The sequence below is a fragment of the Monodelphis domestica genome, chromosome 5 (genome assembly GCF_027887165.1).
Source record: "Monodelphis domestica isolate mMonDom1 chromosome 5, mMonDom1.pri, whole genome shotgun sequence".
Classification (NCBI taxonomy): domain Eukaryota; kingdom Metazoa; phylum Chordata; class Mammalia; order Didelphimorphia; family Didelphidae; genus Monodelphis; species Monodelphis domestica.
The window spans coordinates 299,422,312-299,441,500 of NC_077231.1; the positions used below are offsets into that span (position 1 = coordinate 299,422,312).

General features: G+C 43.5%; 1 protein-coding gene across 2 annotated transcripts in view; it reads left to right on the forward strand.

Moving 5' to 3' along the window:
• The first annotated feature begins 2,017 nt into the window (after positions 1 to 2,017).
• Positions 2,018 to 19,189, forward strand: part of LRRC3B (leucine rich repeat containing 3B) — a 108,049-nt gene continuing 90,877 nt past the window's right edge. Inside the window, exon 1 of one of the 2 annotated variants that reach the window (XM_007505187.3) lies at positions 2,018 to 3,056. The gene's annotated coding sequence lies outside the window, so the exon portion shown is untranslated. Of the gene's footprint in view, positions 3,057 to 3,417; positions 3,775 to 19,189 lie in introns of those variants that run through there. The other variant, XM_007505188.3, reaches the window with a different exon arrangement.

A 19,189-nucleotide genomic window follows, 5' to 3' on the forward strand; every position in this document is an offset into this window, starting at 1 on the left:
CCTTCTTCCTTTTCTTTATTGGATTTGAACACTAGGAAGGGAACAGAGCCTAACTATTCATATTAAAATATGGTTTTGAGGTTGTCTTGGCCTCTTGCTACTCCAAAACTAATCTAGATCTGGATGGGTGCCTAGCATTGTGCCTGGCATGTAGTAGGCACTTAATAAATGCTTGGAGATTCAATGATTGTTGGGGAGAGAAAAACTTGCCTACTTTTCCCTTCCCCCAATCATTCTGACTGCCAAATGCTCTGAATAACAACTAAGGTATATTAAATGTTGGGAGAATAATTTCCCGAGTCATCTAAGGCAATTAAACACCAACTCTAGGGCTTTCTAATGTCAATAGCCCCAATCCCATCATTAAATCACAGAATCCAAGAGTTGGGAAGGAGCTTCAAGGTCATCCTGCGGAAACTTTTGATTTGGAAGGGACACTAGAGGTGACATAGTTTAATCCCTTTGTTATAGATGAGGAAACTGAGGCCAGGAAATGTCAAGTAGCTTGTCAAAGGTTGCATGGGTAAGTCACAGAGGTAGAATGAAACCGAAGTCCTTTGACCCCCAAAGCCAACATTCTCCCTGCAGTGACCTGACAAGTGTCTTATTTATAGGAAGCAGAACCTGGGAGGAGACAGGAGATTTTCAATCTTTTTGCTAAACAATTCCACAAACTCCTTTGCTGTTCTGCAGTGAGATACTTTTAAAAGGACTTCAGAACTCATCCAGAGGAAGAGAAGATCCTGGGAAAGGAGGGGAACTTTGGCAGGCTTGCAGAATGCCTGACCCAGGTCACCAGGTTATAGATTTCTGGTCCCTCTCCACCTGGAATAACTTTGTTGCTTAATAGATAGTCTTGGTTCTCTGTTTGTAGGAGCTCTGGGCATTAAGCACAATGGGCAAAGGAGGAAGGGGAGGGAGCTGCCAAAAGAGAAAGTCCCAGACACCCCAGGACACCTTAGGAAACTGTAAAGGCAGTGTGGGCTGGGCAATGGAAAGAGAAGTGAAAATGAAGGCATCTATAATAGACTGCATCAAGAAATCCAAAAGCTGGAGTTAGTCTCAGTACTGAACACTCCAGGAGATAGAGGTGATAATAAACTAGTCCTTACCTAGGAGCTGACATTCTGTCAGATTCCTGGTATAGGTCTACCCAAGATTTTACATCTATAATTTACACACAACATCTATGCAACAAATATAGTATATGTTACAAACCTACAATTAGTGGAGAGGGAGGCATTAGGAGTTGAGGGGAAATTCATGGATAACGTGGGGGGCATCATTTTCATCTTGGACTGAATGGAGTTATCCCTGAGGTCTCTAAAGCATTAGTTCTACTTGACTACTTGTGCTTGGAGATAGGAAATCAGCAGCTTTCTTTTTTTTTTTGGGGGGGGGAACTATGATTCAATATGAGAAACCAGAATTCCACGATGACCAATAATTGATCTTTGCCTTTGAATCGTATTTTTAAAATTTTATTTAGTTAGGTAATTTAGAACATTTTTCCATGGTTACAAGAGCCTTTAAATTTTAAAGAGAAAATTTATTTTGATGGAAGTGGGATGTAGCGACAGGCTACATTTCTTTTGAGCCTGACTGGCGCTGGGTGGTCATCTTAAAGGAGAAGATAGGCTTAGTTATAAGGCTAGGTAAGGTAAGTGAGTGGCAATGGGAGCCAACTTGGGCAGGCGTCAAACCCACCACTTAGGGCTCTGGAGATGCTAGTGGACTCTTGGGAACCTCCAAAAAGCAGTCAGTCCCGGGTGGGGTTGGCTTGGATCCCATTTCTCCCCCACAGACAGCAAACACCTTGTTGTTTCCCAATTTTGGGAAACATCTTGTTTTTTCCATTTTGCCTCTTTTTTCAACTAGATTAACATACGGAAATCTGTTCGCAAACCTCAAAATGCGATATTAATATTTATTATCATTAATATGATTCTGATTCTGACAGGCTGATCTTAATAGTTCGTCCACCTAGGGGAAAAGGTGGAGAAAGAGCACATTCTACACTCCTCCCACCCCTTTCTCAAAGCGAGGTACAGCAGGGGGTGGCAAACACTGGGCCACGAACTCTCCTTCTTCGGTCTTTGCTATCTACTGCGTTCTTCTTTTAAAAATGAAAATGGGCAAGTAGAGAGGGAACCCAGGGAACTACTAGCCTTCGGGCAATTTTCTCACTTCCCTCTTTTCCTCCCAAAGAATACCCACCACCTTCTCATTAGCACCGCCACCCCCCAGGGAAATGGGCGTAGAAAACTCAAGCCAATACCGGAATGACTCTCCAACCCTGCCCTTCTATCCCGGGCCCAGGTTTGAAGAGGCTCCCTTCTAGTGATAGAGAAGGGAGCATCTGCTCGAGGAAAGCTACCCTCTCCTCAGCCTTTGTCTCCTCCTCCTCCTCCTCCTCCTTTTCCTCCTCCTCCTCCTCTCCGTCCTCCTCCTCTTCCTCCTCCTTCTCCTCCTCCTCCTCCTTCTCCTAGTCTCTCCGGGTCCCCGAGACTCTGCAGCAGCAGGAGCAGCAGCGGCAGCGGCTACGGCAGCGGCGGCAGTGTCAGTGACAGAGGCAGCAGCGGCGGCAACACTAGCAGCAACACTAGCAGCAGCAGCAGCAGCAGCAGCAGCTACAGAATCCAGAAGGCGGCAGAGCGCTCTCCGGGAACCGGCGGCTGCTGGAGGAAACGATCCCGGGAGCCTCCTCCCAGCCCGGCAGGCAACCAAAATGCTCCTGCGGTTCTCGAGATCCTAGCCCGCCCTCCGTGGCGGCGGCGACGGCGGCAGAGGGAGGAAAGGCTAGCGGTGGCCCCCCAGCTACCAGCTGCCTAGCCTGGGCGCAGTGAGCTGGCTGGCTGGCTGGCTGACCCGCAGCAGCCATTGCACGCGCGCACCCGCACCTCTTGCACACACACACACACACACACGGACACATCTACGAATCCACAGACACCCAGGCGCACACGCGCACCACCCCCCGCGTGCCCTCCTCCCCCACCTCCTCTCCAAGGCGCCGCTCCGATGGAGCAGCTAGCTTGGCACCGGGCTGGCGCAAGGTAAGATCCAGCCGCCTGTTGCTTTTCGCTGCGCCCGGGCCGACTCCTCGCGGGCTCCTTTACAGCGGGCGGGCTCGCTATTCTGCGGAGAGGATGGCCAAGCGCCGCTGGCGTTTTTTTCATGTCTCCTAGATGGACACGGGCTTGGGCAAGGCGGGGGAGATGGGTGGGTGGTGGGGGTGCAACGGGGTGAGCTCACTGGGGAGGCTGTGCTGGGGCCGGGCGAACTCTCTGAACTTTTGGGCTGAGCTGCGGGTGCTGAGGGCCCCTTCCTTTTAAGTTACCTGGTGACTTTCGCTGTGGTCCCCTCCCCCAGGCCCCCGACAGCGAGCATCCCTCCCCCTTGGCGTGTGTAGTGCGGTGGCTCAACTCCGCAGGGCGTCTCGAGGTCTGCATTTGGGACTGAGCAAAACAAAATAATACCTAAGACAAAATAGAATCCTAGAGGTGGGGCTGATGGGGAGGGATGGAGGGAGAAAAGGAAGGAGAGTGGGAGGGAAGAAGGAGGCGGCCAGGGATTGGGAAGCAGCCCCTCGGCCGAAATCCGCCAGGACCGGGCATGGGGGGCTGGGCCAAGGAAAGTCCAGCCTCCCCACCCCCCTTCCCCAACATCCATTGGTTAGCCAAGTTGTAGCGGCTGGCCGGCTGAGTCTCTGAGCCTGGACCAGGGCTGGTGTGTGCGCCGGCAACTGGGAGAATACAAATCAGAGGGGGTGGGGTAAGTAAGTGCTCTAGGTTTGGAGAGACTGGGACTGGGTGGGGGGCAAGCGCCTTTGGGAGAGCCTTGGGAGACAGCCCCAGGAAAGGTGCTGACTGGTGTCGGAGGTTGGAGGGGGATGGGGGTCCTCTGGATCTTCTAATTGGGGTAGGGGGCGGGGGAGGGATAGTAGTCAGAAGTGTTCCGGGCCTCTGTGTCTGTGTGTGTGTGTGTGTCTGAAAATCGCTGGAGGAAGGGCACAGTGAAGCAAAAAAGAGGAATTGAGAGACATTGAATTTTCGAACCCGAGGAGCTCCAGGAGTGCTTTAGCGAGAGGCGCTGATGCCTTCTGCTTAAAGAGGGAGAAATCAGCCCGCAGAAACCGGAGAGGTGGGGAGGATGCTTGTGGCGGTAGAGGTGGAGATGGTGTGAGTGCGTGGGGTGGTCAGACATGGAAACAAACCTTGCCTTTCATTGACAGAACACCATGGAGCTCTCCGTCCTCTTGGATAGCTCCCGCTTCCTCATCTTCCACACCTTCCCAGCTGGTTTTGTAGTCTCTCAGGCCCCTTCCCCACCCACCATTCCTGCCCCGGCTCCCAGGCTCGGTCCCCGCCCCGTGGTCCAGGTGCTTTGCCCCGCGCTGCAGGCGGAGGAGAAGGAAACGCGGAGTTCTGAGCTCCTGGGGGGGTGGGGGGGGTAGGAAGTTCTCCAGCACCCGGGGAGGGCGAGGAGAGAATCAGACTTTGAGAGGGATTGGGCTACCCTTAGAAAGAGCACTCCGCCCCCCCCCCCCAGCATCCCTCCCCCGCCGCCCCAGAGAAGCTCACACCTGGGTGGAGTGAGAAGGAGAAGAGAAAAGGGAGAACATCTAGGTTGGGCGAGCTCTCGGGAATGTTTTGGAGAGCTCGTGTGCTGTTTTGGCTGCCCACTTCTTTGGCCTGGGGCTTATGGTGATCTGCGTTTTGGAGTGGAGAGAGGGGTTAGGGGAAGCGGTGAACTGAGGGGGGGGGGGGCGGCGCAAAAAGTGGAATGGCCGAGAAGAAAAGGAGGTGAGGGGTCAAAGGCTAGGCAAGCAGCTCCTCAAAGATTGGGGGAGGGAGGGGTTTTCTGGGGACCTTTCCACTTTGTCGCCCGCAGCTAGTTGCAGGTTGCTACCCAGAGCTGGTGAGGAAGGAGCTGCAGGTTGAGATTGGAAAAGGCGCGGCCCGGGTCTTCTCCTCCTCTTCCTCCGCCTTTGGCTACCTTGGAATTAAAAGCACGAATGGCACCAGGCGGTGGCCCAGGCTGCAGCAGGAAAAGCTTTAGTCCCCCCCCCTTTCCTCCTCCCTCTTCTACCCCCCTCTACAGAGGGCCCCGCCGGGGCTCGGGTTCCCGAGCTGCGGCTTGGAGCTGGGCTCCCCTGGGCGGGGAAACACCGGGCTTAACCCTTGCTTCTCAGGAACAGGAGAAGGTGCACACCCCTTGAGGGGCACGGCTGCCAAGGGGACGGGCGCACATTTCCCTCCCTCCCCCAATCCCCGGCTGGCAAGGTAGTGGGAGGATTTTTCAGGGAGGTGGAGAAAGATTGGTGGCCTAGAGGGCTAGGGGCTCTGTGCTCCTCACACCTCTCAGCTCTACGGGCTCTGAACTCACCCTAGTGAGTTCATTCTCATCTACACTTCCATTACCTCAAGGGAAAATCAGGGCTGGGGAAACCTCTCCTCCCACCCCCTCCTTTCCTGGCCGTGAGCCAGGATGCCCCTGGCCCTTCTGGAAGAGAAAACCACATCCTCTAAGCCTCCTAAGAGGAATTCCGGGGTTGCCCTCCATCCCCGGGAGAACCCCTGAAAGTGATTTCCTTACCTCTGATTGCCTGAGCATTTCCATGTTGCTTGGCTGCCAGAGAGGCTGTGAGCTCCAGGAGACCCAAGCAAGTGGGGAAAGGGGAATTCCCACTTGCTCTGTATTAGTGTATTTCTTGCACATATAAACCTGATCTGTTCTGTAGAGGTTCAGTTGTGACCAATTAAGGCCCTCCCATCCAGACTTGATCTTAAATTGCCCAGATGGACTGTAGAAAAGGCAGGAGCTAAGTAAGGCCTGAATTACTCAGATACTTGCCCATTTGTACCTGCTCTGGCCCTCCCTTGCTTTATCCATCACCCTTGAATGCTTAACTGGGATGAGTTCCTAAAGCTTCCCAGCACCTAGGACAGTGCCTGCTCCATAGTAGACACTTAATGACTGAGGATTGAAATGAATTAAATTTTGGCTTTAGTCATCCTGAAAATAGCCACCCCACACTGCTGTGAGGACATGCCCAGACCACAGCTGAATCAGAGAACTAGATTTAGAGCTCCAAGGGATCTGGGGTTTCATGGAGTCCAACCCCTTCATTTTGCAGACAAGGAAGCTGAGTCTAAGAGCAATTTAACTGACTGGCACAGAACCATACAACTAGGAAGTGCCTAGGGGTGGGGTAGGGAATTTAGCTGTGAACCCAGGTTCTAGTGCCTCCATTTAAGGTTTATAAAGCACTTACAATAATTCACTTATTTATCTTCATAAATAAATCTGAGATGAAGTCATTCTGATTTCTTTGTCCCCATTTTATAGATGAGGAAATAAGGTCAGAGGGCTGAAATCGTGTGCCTGTGTAGCCTAATCAGTGATGATCACTGAGGTCCTTCTAGCCTATCCCTGGAGACCTTTAAGTACAAACTTCTTGAATACTTACTAGGGATGATGTGGGGAAGTGATGGTGTACCTTTTAGAGACTAAGTCCCCAAACTGCAGCCCTCACCAGCATGAGAACTGCCCCTTCACCCCAGACAGGGGAGGGAGGACTTGCTCCCATTGGGCTGCTGAGAAGAGGGATGGGTGATGAGAGAAATGTTCTCAGGTGCATGTGGAGAGGGGGAGGGGAGCAGCCACTTTGGCAAGTGGGCCATAGGTTCACCAACATAGGCACAGGGAATTCTTTGTGGGCAGGAAAGGGTTAGTTAGCCTAAGGGCCTCTGAGGTCCCTGCTAACCCAGAAATTTTGTGATTCCAATTCCAAGCCCCAGTCATATGTCCACTGAACTTTTTTACTATGGTAATAATAATAATAATAATAATAATAATAATAATAATAATAATAATATCTGACATGAATACAATGTCTCAAAAACATGCAAAGGACTTAACATCCATGATCTAATTTCAGCCTAAGAATATGCTCTAGAAAGAAAATGCTCTTCTCTCTAGTTTTCAGTTGAGGAAACTGAGGCTCATAGGTCATAGGACACAGTAAAGAGATACATCTAGATTCTCTGACTTTCAAGTTCCAGCCCACTGTCTACTGTACCAGGCTGACTCTCTCTCCCATACTTTTTTATGTATCTAAGAAAAGGTGGGGTAGAGAAAGCCCAGAGAATTGAACTTCCAAGTCCAGAGTTCTTTCTGATCTCCCATGAAATATGTTTGCTTCTTATGTAAAGCCTGATGCCCTAGTTGGAGGGGGAAAGGGTGGTCAGAGGTGTGGTCATAGGAAGGGGGCCCAGAGGCAGTTGCAAACCCCTCAAAAAGCCAGCTAGCCTTCCTTCTCCCCCTTGAGCATTTCTGGTTATGAGCAGCATGGAATTTTGGTTTTACATCTAGAGAGGATTCTGCAGAAGTCACCTAGACTATCCCTTCATAGTTTATAGCTAAGTGACCGGAGACCTGGAAAGCCAAAGTGATTTGTATTCCCAACACGGTAGTGCCCTGAGCAAGCCAGGCTTAGGTCCATATTTGCTGACCCCTAGGCTTCTCCTCCTTCTCAAAACAGGTTTATGTTTAGGAATCTATAGTTGTTTTTCAACATTTAAAAGCACAGTGGAAGCTTTTATTTTTTAATGAAAACTATTATTCAGGCAATTTCACTCGTATATTATAAGTGGTTTGGTCAGGATAAGAAGGAAAGCCAGACCTTTTGTCAAACTAAGCCCCCCAAAATTCTTATAAGAATTTATGAAACAATATTAGAAATATAATAGTGCAAATAATTTGCAAAAAATTGAGTAGCAATTTCCTAATACAAAAGGCTTTAACAACTATGTAATAAACACTTTCCCTTAAATTTAAGTATAATCCCTGCTTTCCCCCTTTTTATTTTTTTAGATATAGAACTAGAATGGACCATAGAGGACATTTTGTCTAATTCCTTCATTTTACAGATAAAGAAACTGAGACCCACTATGGTTCAATGACTCACCCAAAGTTACTCAGCCAAGAGGTAACAGATGGGACTTGAACTTGAACTCAGTAATTCCTCAAGGTCAGCAATCTTTCCATTGCCTTTCCCCCACTCCCTGCTTTTTTCAGAGGGAGAGGGTGGGAAAAGGTTCTAAATCCATACAGGGAAATGGCACACTTCACAGACCAAGATTCATTTGAGAAAATACCTTTCAAACTGATTGTATTTTGCCTTCCTTCTCAGACCTTTGGTTTAAGAAAAGGCTGAGACAGTTGTGAAGTGAAGATGTCTCCAAGGTAATAATATACTGAAAGGAGCAAGAAACTGAATTTGAAAGGAGCTTTCTCCAAGTAGCAATTTTGTACCAGTTATCCATGTCCTAAATTCATTGATTCAGGACAACCAGGGATCACAGAAGCCATCTAGTCCATTCTACAGGTGAGAAAATTGAGAACTCCAGTGAAAGGAGCCCAAGATACCTCTTAGGGACAGTCTGTGTCCTCAGCTCTCTTCTGGCACTAAAGAAATAAGGACCCACTGTAGAATTTCTCTGGGCGTGGTCAAGACTTGGTAGCAGTAATGTAGTTTCCCAGTTACAGGACTGGACTTCTTCCCTTGGAGCAAACCCCATATATAGGTAAGCTGGGCTCCAGGAAGAGAATGTGGGAGGTGGCTGGGCCAGATTCCTGTGGTCTCAGTTTTGCAGCCCATTAGGGGAAAAAAGCTGCAAGGGAAGGGAATTAAAAACCTCATTAAAAAATGCTAATCTGAAAGGACCAAGATAAAGGAAAAAAGCAACTTGGATCATTTTATAGCGATTAGATGAATTATCCCCAGACTTTGTTCTGGGACAGCCCGAGGAAGGGGATCCCAGTCTTATCGGTTTATGATCAGAGTAGAAAACTTGATGAATTACTAGTTGGGAGGTCCTTTCGACAAGTCATCCATTGGAATTCATGCTGGCAGGTTTTCAAGGCTGGGGACATCTGACTGACATTCCTTCCCTGTCAGATCCCTAAGTGTAGGGCAGGCAATTGTAACTGATATGAAATTAATTACACTAAGGAGTGTGGCTAGAATACTGGCCTTGAAATCAGGAAGACCTGGGTTCATGTTCCACCTCAGACACTTAATAATTGAATGGCCCTTTGCAAGTCACTTAAATGTCTCTGGGACTCTCTTTTCTCATCTGAAAAATGAAGCAGTTAAATTCCAAAACACAAACCTCATTAGAACTTTTCAGCTCCAAATAAATCTATTATCCTTTGATCCAGATGAGGATGGCTAAGATCAAAATACAATTCCATAAGAACTTATTTAAGTGTCTGCTAGGTCCCTTATTAGTTCTCAATCTCTGAACCTGGCCTAGTTGATAAAAATGTTCTGAACTTGGATTCAGAAGATTTAAGTTCGAATCCTGCCTCCACTACTGTTCATTACCAAGACACATCAACTCTGTGTCTCAGGTTTCTCACTTATAGGAGAAAATTGGACTAGAAATTCTTTAAGGTTCCTTATGGGTGGGAAAGTGGAGAGAATGCTAGACCTAGAGTCAGGATGATCTGAGTTCAAATTAAGCCTCAAATACTTACTAGTTGCATGACTCTGGGCAAGTTCATTTAGCCATTATTTGTCTGTTTTCTCATTGGTAAAAGGAGAATAATTATAGCACTAATATTATAAGAATAACAAGAAATAATATCTGTAAGTGCTTTGCAAACTTTAAAACTATAAAGTATTATTATTATATTTGTCTCTGTAAACCTTAAAGTGCTACTTAAATATCAATTATTATTTTATTATCAATTTAAGTCTAAAATGCTATTTATCAGGCTAAGTTTGATGGTTTGGCGAGCCGTCATTTATTATCTTCAATTATCTAGAAGGATATCAATTTTTTATCTTAACGTTAATTTTAAACTTACTTTCACAAACATTTAGATCATTTGGATAGAGCAGAGAACACTGTAAAATTAGACAATGAAAGGGGAAGACAAATGACCAAATTATGAGAATTCTTGGATTTACCAGTATTTAAATCTTTGACTAGTCAGTAAAACTTACAACCAAAGGCCCTAACTTTTTTTAAAAAATCTAATAAATTGTTATTTTTCCAGATTATATGTCAATATAACTGTTCAGCATTTGTTTTCTGATATTTTTCAATCCGTGTTCTCTCTTTCTATCTTAGCCCTCCCCAAGAAAGCAGGTAACATGATGTAGGCTGTACATATATGATCACATAATGAATATTTCTATGTTCATCATATAAAAGAAAACACATATTGCTTTCACTAGAGAAAAATTTATGGAGGAAATTAAGTAAAGAATACTATGTTTTCATTGGCATACACTTTGTCTGTTCCTTCTATAGTAGTGTATATCTTTTTTTTTTTTTTTGGTCATGAGGCTCTTAGAGTTGTCCTGGATCCTTGCCTTGTTGATAATAAAGTTATTTATATTTTATACTATAATATACAATATGCTATACTATAATATATAATATACTATAATAAAGTACCTTTATACTTTATACTATATCATCATACTTTATTGTTTTTACTATATACAACATCCTTGTGGTTCTGCTCATTTCACTTTGCATCATTTCATATAAGTCTTTCCAGGTGTTTTTGTGATCATCCTGTTCATTTCTTATGGCCCAACAGTATTCCATTATAGTCATCTAGCACCACTTGTTCAGCCTTTTCCCAATTGATGGGCATCCCTTCAGTTTCCAGTTCTTTGCCACCACAAAAAGAGCTGCTAGAAATATTTTTTTGCACAGGTAGGTTCTTACCCTCTATCTTTAATCTCTTTGGGATTCAGACGTAGTAGTGGTATTGCTGGGGCAAAGAATATGCATGGTTTTATGATCCTTTGGGCATCAAAGGCCATAATTTCTTAAAAACTAGAATTAGAGGGAAAATACCAAAAAACAGACCTGCCTCGACCTTCCCTTCCCCCTTTACCTCTCTTTTCCAGGTACTCCATCCCTGAGCCGCAGTCTTCAGTAAAGAATCTAAGTATTTCCCCATTCTTCCAGTATTACATAAGCTGAAAAACATTGTATCAGTCTGAAGCATCTGGGGAATACATTTTGATTTTCTAATTGTCTGATGGATGAAGAGAGGATGTGGAATTGGGTAAACTATCACAACCTTGTACAAAATTCCTCATTGTTGTTCACTCATGTCTGACTCCGTTTGGGGTTTTCCTGACAAAGATACTGGAGTGGTTTCCATTTCCTTCTCTAGCTCATTTGACAGACAAGGAAACTGAGGCAAGCAGGGTTAAATGACTTGCCCAGGTCACACAGCTGTTAAGTGTCTAAGGTGGGATTTGAAGTCAGAAAGACAGGTCTAGTGCTCGATTCACTGGGCCAGTTAGCTGTTGTCCAAAATTCCCAAGTACTCTACTTATAAATTTAGGAACTTGATTTTTGGCAGAGGGGCATTAGGGTTAGTGGGCAGCAGCAGGCTTTCATTGGGCTATGCAGATTATCCACAAAATAAATCCTTTCCACTGACATTGTAGATCGGTTTATTTATTTATTCATTTTGCTTTATTCTTACCCCAATTCTCTGATATTGATGAGGTGATGGGGTAATAAGACCGAGGATTAAGCTTCATGTTATAGGCCAAAGATAAGAATCATGGAAAGAATGAAAATTCTCTGATTCAGGAAGTGATATTTACATAAGTTCCTTCCAGGCACATGTGTCTTTTCTAATTCACATTTTAGGTTTGTCATTTTCAGGGGGAAAAAAGAGAGAAGAAGAAGAAAAGGGGCAGAGTAGCTGACCTTGAGCTATTTTTAATAGAAAGACTTCTGAGAGCTTGGGTAATGAGGTTCTTAGAAAAACAGTTTGAAGAAGATGGTGGGAGAAAAAAGGAACAAAATTATTAAAACTGAAGTGGGCTTCTAAATTAAATTCGGATGAGTTTGGTGACCGAGGTGTTATCTTGGATTTAAAAATATAATATTAGAAGCTGGATTGGGAGCAATAAATAGAATTGATCCATTTCACAGGTATAATCTGCCCAGTTTAACCTGGGTGGAAACATTCTTCTTACCAAGTGGGACAAAAGCCTATGCGTGTTTATTTTTTAATTATAGTTGGTGCTGCCATTATTTTTTTTTACAGTTTAGGGGGGTGACAGGTCTTAGCATTATAGGTGTTAGCATTTGCAGGTGTTTGTTAATTTTACTGAAGTTGTCTTGTTTGATCCTCCCAACAATACTTTCCTTAAAGCATCTTAAGAAAGAGACAAACATTTCTCCTTACCAAGATTTGGTAAATTCCTACTTTTTAAGGTGTTTCATAAATATACCTTTCTATGAGTATTCGGTCTGCAGTCTGCCAATCAGGTAAAGGTACCTTTCTTCCCCAAGATTCTAAGTTAATAGCAAGTGTCAAAGCCAGGTAATAAAGTGTTTTTTTTTAAACCCTTACCTTCCATCTTAGAATTGATACTGTGTATTGGCTCCAAGGCAGAAGAGAAGTAAGGGCTAGGCAACGATGGTTAAGTGACTTACCCAGGGTCACACAGCTAGGAAGTGTCTGAATTCAGATTTGAATCCAGGACCTCTGATCTCTAGGCCTGGCTCTCAATCCACTGAGCTATCTAGCTGCCCACTCAGATGATAAAGTTTTAAAAGGATCACCTTGGTAAACTTAAGGGCTCTTCCTCAGAGGAAAAATGAACAGACCTGGAATTCATATTTTCTAATTAGAAGGGGTGGGTGGGGGGTGATCCATAAATCATTGGTGTTAGTGGTTGTAGAGCACTTTGCTCATCTTAAACTGCTATTCAGATGTCTTTTATTCATATCATTGAAGGGTAACAGGATGAAATTATCTGATTAGAAACAACAACAATAATAATAGTTAGCATTTCTATAACACATTAGGAGAATACTTTCTATACTATACTTGATCTTACTTGTTTCTCATGATAGCCTTGTCAGATAGGGACTTTTGTGAACCTCATTTTAACAAAAGGGAAACTGAGGCTGACAGAAGCTAAGTGGCTCACTCAATGTTAGAAAGTTAATGAGTATCTGAGGCTAGATTTGACTTTAGGTCTTCCTGACTCAATATCCAGTGCTCTATCCAAACTACCTTCTGCAAACCCGAGTTCAAATCTTCTGACACTACTTGACTGTGTGACCTTGGACAAGTTCCTTAACCTTTCTAGTGCCCCAGGGTACCCTCTAAGATTCTGTGTTGCAGAAAGTACGGCTTTACATTGGTGAAGGCAATTTCCTCATTTGGAATACCTTGTGCTAGTAATATCACAGGTTTGGTCTATCCCCCCTCCCATATTATTAGGACAATACAATCATTTCAAGGTCCATTGTTATGCTTTTCAATCAGGAGTTTAAATTCCTTTTCTTCGTACTCTATGGGTGGGCATCATTACAAAACAACAGGCAGTGAAACAGGGGGGTAGGCAGACCCGTCTGCCGGTGACCATACCCCAGGAGACCAGGATGTTTCTGGCCATTGTGTGGCTATTACCATCAACTACCCCTCTCCACATATTGTTCCTCATAAAAATCCATATATATATATATATATATATATATATATGGATGTATAGATGTAAAACCCTCACCTTCCATCTTGGAATCGATACTGGGTATTGGCTCCAAGGCAGAAGAACAATAAGGGCCAAGAAATGGGGGTTAAGTGACTCTCCCAGGGTCACACAGCTGGGAAGTGTCTGAGGTCAAATTTGAACCCAGGACTTCCCATCTCTAGACCTGGCTCTCAATTCACTGAGCTGCTTTAGCTGCCTCCTGATTAATAGATTAATATCTTCCCTGGAAAAGATATACAAGTAATTAGGGTAGCATTTTTAGTACCTTTTTTGAGAAATAAAATCCGAATGAATGTTATGAAGGAAAAGTCATTTTCAGTTATGCAGTAGCCTGGAAGGATCCTTGATTGACTTGGCAAACCTTCATGAAATGAAAGATTCCCTCCCCATTCCTAAATGAGAGAGCTAATAGTTATCTATCACTAACTCCTTGAGAATCAGGTTGCTTCTGATGGGGAGGCTCTGCCTAGGTGGATCTTCCTCGATTTCATAGCAACTATTTTCCCTGCCTGAGAGTTGGTGTAAAGGTGAGGGGCCTTTATCTATTCATCCACAGCTAAAGTCGAAAGGTCAGGGAGGTAGACTGAGCTCCTCTCCCCCTTTTCTTTTCCCCACATTAGCCTGGGCCAGGCTAGTCACTTAAAGAAGGCTTAAAAGTGACTAAGCAGTCTGTTTTCTTCTTAATACCAGAGATTCTGTGCACAGACCATTGTCACTGGCATGACTGGTGACTTTCCATAGACTCTCAGCCAGCAGAGATTGTTTTAGACATAAACTTGTGCCTGCAGAGCAATAGAGCTGGTGTCTAAGGCTAGTTTGGGGGAAGGAGCTGGAAGAGAAGATTGATGTTGTTCCATTGTGGGTTTAAATCATTTTTCTTCCTACTCTATGGGTGAGCATTGTTACAAAACAGGGAGCAAACTTCAGTGGGTTAGGCAGACCCATCTCTAGCTGACGGTACCCCAAAGATCAGAGGTGGCAAAGAAGCACTCAGTAAAGAGAGTTGGATGTTTCTGGTCATTGTGAATCTAATACCAAAAACTACTCCTCTCCACATAAGAGTACACTGTTCCTTATAAAGCCCTCATTTTTGTTTGCATGTTAAAATGTTTGTTAAGTTCTTAATTTAAAAATGGGAAAATTTTTAAAAGAATAAGAAGGAAAAGGAGAGGGAATGAGGGAGAAAAGGTAAGAAGAAAGGAAAGAAAGAAGAGGAAGAAAGAAGGAATAGTGAGAAAGGAAGGAAGGAAGGGAAGAATGGAGGAAGGAAGGAAGGAAGGAAAGGAAAGGAGGGAGGGAAGGGGGAAGAGAGAAAAGGAAAAGAAAGAGAATGGAAAAAGGAAGGAAGGAAGGAAGGAAGGAAGGAAGGAAGGAAGGAAGGAATGAGAGACACCTGTTTGTTACTTAATACTTTTGGGATATTGAGCAAGTCACAACTTCTCTGACATGGAATTTCCTTACTTATTATTACTTTTTTTAACAAGGATGTTGGACTTTGGAAATCTCTTTTACCTCTAAATTTATGATTCTGTAGAAGTGTGGTGATGTGACTTCATAGGAAGACCTGGGCTTAAACAACAAATGGAAAGGGGGTAATACTCTGGATTCCAGATGTGAAGAATCTACATGGTACAGTGAACAGAGCAACACTGGACATGGTATTAGGAAGAACAAAGTTTAGATCCAGAGACAGCTAGGTGGTGCAGTGGATAGAGTGCTGGGCCTTTAATCAGAAAGGCTCATCTTCCTGATTTCTCTATTTGCCTCAGTTTCCTCATCAGTCAAGTGAGCTAGAGAAGGAAATGGCAAACCAAGAGAAGGAAATGCCAAGAAAACTCCAAATGGGGTCCTGAAAAGTCAGAAACAACTAAACAGCTAGAAGTTTAGATCCAGCCTCCCATTAGCTGTATGACTCAGGGCAAATCACTTAATCTCTGACTCAGTTTCCTCATCTGAAAATGGGCCTAATAACAGCAACTACCTCCCATGGTAGTTGTGAGAACAAAGTGAGATGAATATTTGTAAAGTCCTTTGTCAGTCTTAAAATACTATGTAAGTGCTAGTTGTTATTACTGTTATTATTCTAGAGAACGAAAAAGAACAGGAGTGGGCTTGTACATGAAAAAGAAAAATGGAAGAAGTTTCGCACATGGAAGTACAGGTAGAGTGGGAGAGATGTGAGAATTCCCTGAAGAATGTGTGTGTGTGTGTGTGTGTGTGTGTGTGTGTGTGCATATGTGTGTTTAATATAGACCAGGTATGAAAAAAGAAGGAAGACAAAGGGAAAGAGTGGGAAGGTTTGAAAGAGACAGAGGCAGAGAAGGGCAAAGAGAAAAAGCTCCTGCGATCTCAGAAATCATTCCTGAGCTTTTCTTGACCAGTGGAGCACAGGGGGAGAGTCAGTAATGTATCATTGATCAGGAAATTTAATTTTCCAATCTTTGCTTTTTGGCCCCAGTTTACTTTTTTTAAAAAATTATTATTTTGAACTTAGCAACTAACAATTAAACCCTGAACTTCTGTAGGCTAGACTATGGAACTAAAAGAGAATTGCACATGAAACTGTGTCTCTTGTTTTTTTTTTTTCTGAAGCAGGTGATAAATTCAACATGTAACTTGCAAAGCCATCTTGCTCATGTTCTCTTTTAGTAAGAATTCAACAAGTTTCCCCATTTCTTATACAGTCCTTCCCCCTGTTCCTCTTTATATTCTAAGATGTTTGATCTCTTCTTAATCAATCATTCCCTATGTTGCCACCCAGCCTTCTATGTCACCTACAGTATACTCTAGGAGCCTTTTCCCAGATGGCCATTGACTCTTGTGGCACTTCCAAGGTGATTTTCATTTGTTTTTGTCTCTAGCTTGAGACTTTAGAGATATGTCTGCCCCACCTTCATCCTGTCCCAGAGGCCCATAGGCAAATCTTTTCCGGGGGAAGAAGGAAAGGGGGAAAAGAGAACATTATTTTCCCTTTCAAATAGATAATCCATAAAGCATATAAATCTCACCTAGAGCTAACAACATTTTCAAATTTCCCATTAATTATGTATAATTATTAAGACATACGTGAGTAGTATATAGACAACTGGCCTCTGAGAAGACTTGGGTTCAAATCCCACTTCTCACAAATACTATCTGTCCAACTTTAGGAAGTCATTTACTTCCTCAGTCCTCTAGACAAGTCTCTAAGACTTATAGACTTAAGACTATAAGATGTAAGCCAAGTGCCAATTAGAAATGCTGAAGGGATAGTTTGTATCAGGGGTTCCATTATCAATAAAAGAACAAGTCAAGTTACTTATCTATAGCTATATGATGGAAATCTCTCTCTCTCTGTCTCTCTATCTATCCATCTATCTATCTCACTCTCTCTCCATCTATCTATCCATCTGTCTATCTATCTATCGATTTATCTACCCATCTGTTTATCCATGTCTGTCTGTCTATCTGTCTATCTATCTATCCATCTATCTATCTCTCTATCTATTCATCTGTCTGTCTGTCTATCTATCCATCTGTCTATCTATCTATCTATTCATCTGTCTGTCTGTCTATCTATCCATCTGTCTATCTATCTATCCATCTGTTTATCCATGTCTGTCTGTCTGTCTATCTATTTACTTATCCATCTGTCTGTCTTTCCATCTATCTATCTATCCATCTATCTAACTCTCTATTTATCTATCCATCTGTCTATTTATCTTTCCATCTGTCTATCTGCCTGTCTATCTATCTATCTCTGTCTCTCCGTATCTATCAACTATCTAAAATATATAACATATATCTATATATCACATACATATTAGACAACATATAGCATTTTAAAGTTTGCAAATCTTTTTGTATACCTCACAATAACCTTGTCATGGAGGTCTTTGTCATTTTATTTATATCGTACAGATAAGAAAAGTGAGACTCAGAGATGTTAATCGACTTGTCCATGGTCTTCTAATCTAGTGTCAGAGACAGGATTCAAACCTTCCCCCTCCAGAATCCAAGGCCCGTACCCCTCATAATATCTCCAAATCACCTTCCTTCTGGACTCACCCATTAGTAGCCACCTGAGCTATTCCAGGTTTCTTCTTTGCCACAGGGGTTGAAGCAATAGAATAATGTGATGGCAAAACAGCAGGTAGCTGGAGGCGGGGATAGGAACTCTAAGGGACTGCTTCTCTCACAGGCTGACTAATTAGCCCTTGAGTAATTGGGAGGGCACAGTGGTTATGCCATTTTGGTCACCGAGTACTGCCTAACAGATGGCTCACATTTGTCCCACACTGGAAGTAGCGACAAAATGTTCTTCCCAATGAGTCTCCTTTGTGTTACTTTCTGTTCTGACTGACCAAGTGAAGCTTGGTTACCAGAAGACTATGTCTCCTGATGGGTGACATCTGCCTTAAAAAAAAAAAGCATGGAGACAAAATCTCATTCAGATGACATTTTTTATTCACTGAACTGTAGGAGTCAGGAGACCTGGGTCCAGCCCTGGCTCTGACAGTACCTAGTTACATTGCTTGACTTGGTTGGCCTTGAAAAAGTCACATCATCTCAGTTTCCTAATCCATATAATGAGAGAGAGCAGATAAGATGGTGTCCAAGGTTCCTTCTAGTTGATATTCTGTGATTCTCATAGCAGTGATTCGCTGCCTCCCCAAAGCTTCCTAAGGCCCTGTGGCTTCTAGTTCATGGAAAATGGAAAATGTCTGATCACTGCCAACCAATTGCATCCTTGCATGTGCTTGAAGAGGGTTATTGTCATAGGATTTGGAGCTTTAAGGGACCTTAGGAATCACCCTGTCCAATTCCCTCATTAAAAAAATCAATATCTCTTATTTTAAAATCACCTTTCTTTCCTAACAGCCCCTATCCTCTCTCCTTCCCAGAGAATCATCCCTTATAGTAATTTTTTTTTAGTAAAGAAAGATCACAGTCCATCAAAGCTATCATCTCGAGCAAGTCAAAAATTATATACAAGGTTCTATGCCCATAGTCCCTCGCCTTTGTAAAGAGGGAAGAAAAAACTCATCTTCATTGTCCTTTTTGGGGGCCAATCTTGATCACTGTAATTACATGGGATTCAGTTGTGATTGATTTGTTATTGTTCTGTTATTTTAGATAATGTGCACACTATCTTCCTGGGTTTACTTCATTTTGTATCTGTTTATCTAGGTCTTCTAGTGCTTCTCTGTATTTATCACTTTCCTTAGTTCTTATCCCACAGTAACATTCTATCCCCTTCATGTACTGTAAACATGTGGGTTTATTTGTTCACCTGTCAATGGGCATCTTCTTTGTTTCCAGTTTCTTGATATGATACAAAATGCTGCTATAAATACTTTGGTATCTATGAGACCCTAAAAACATGTTTTACTTCCTTATACCAACTCCCTCATTTTACAGTCAAGGAAATTGAGTCTTAGAGAATGGTAGTGACTTGCCTAGGGTGACACAGGAATCAAGTAACAGAACTGGAACCTCTCCCTCTTGGGTCCTCTGTGCTTTATTGTCCTCTCGACCTCCAGGTGAGAGTCATTGTAGCAGAATGGACAATGCCCTGCATTCAAATCCTGCCTTTGAGATTAAAGCAGGTCCCTTACTTTCTCTAGGCTATGGGCAACACTAAGTGCT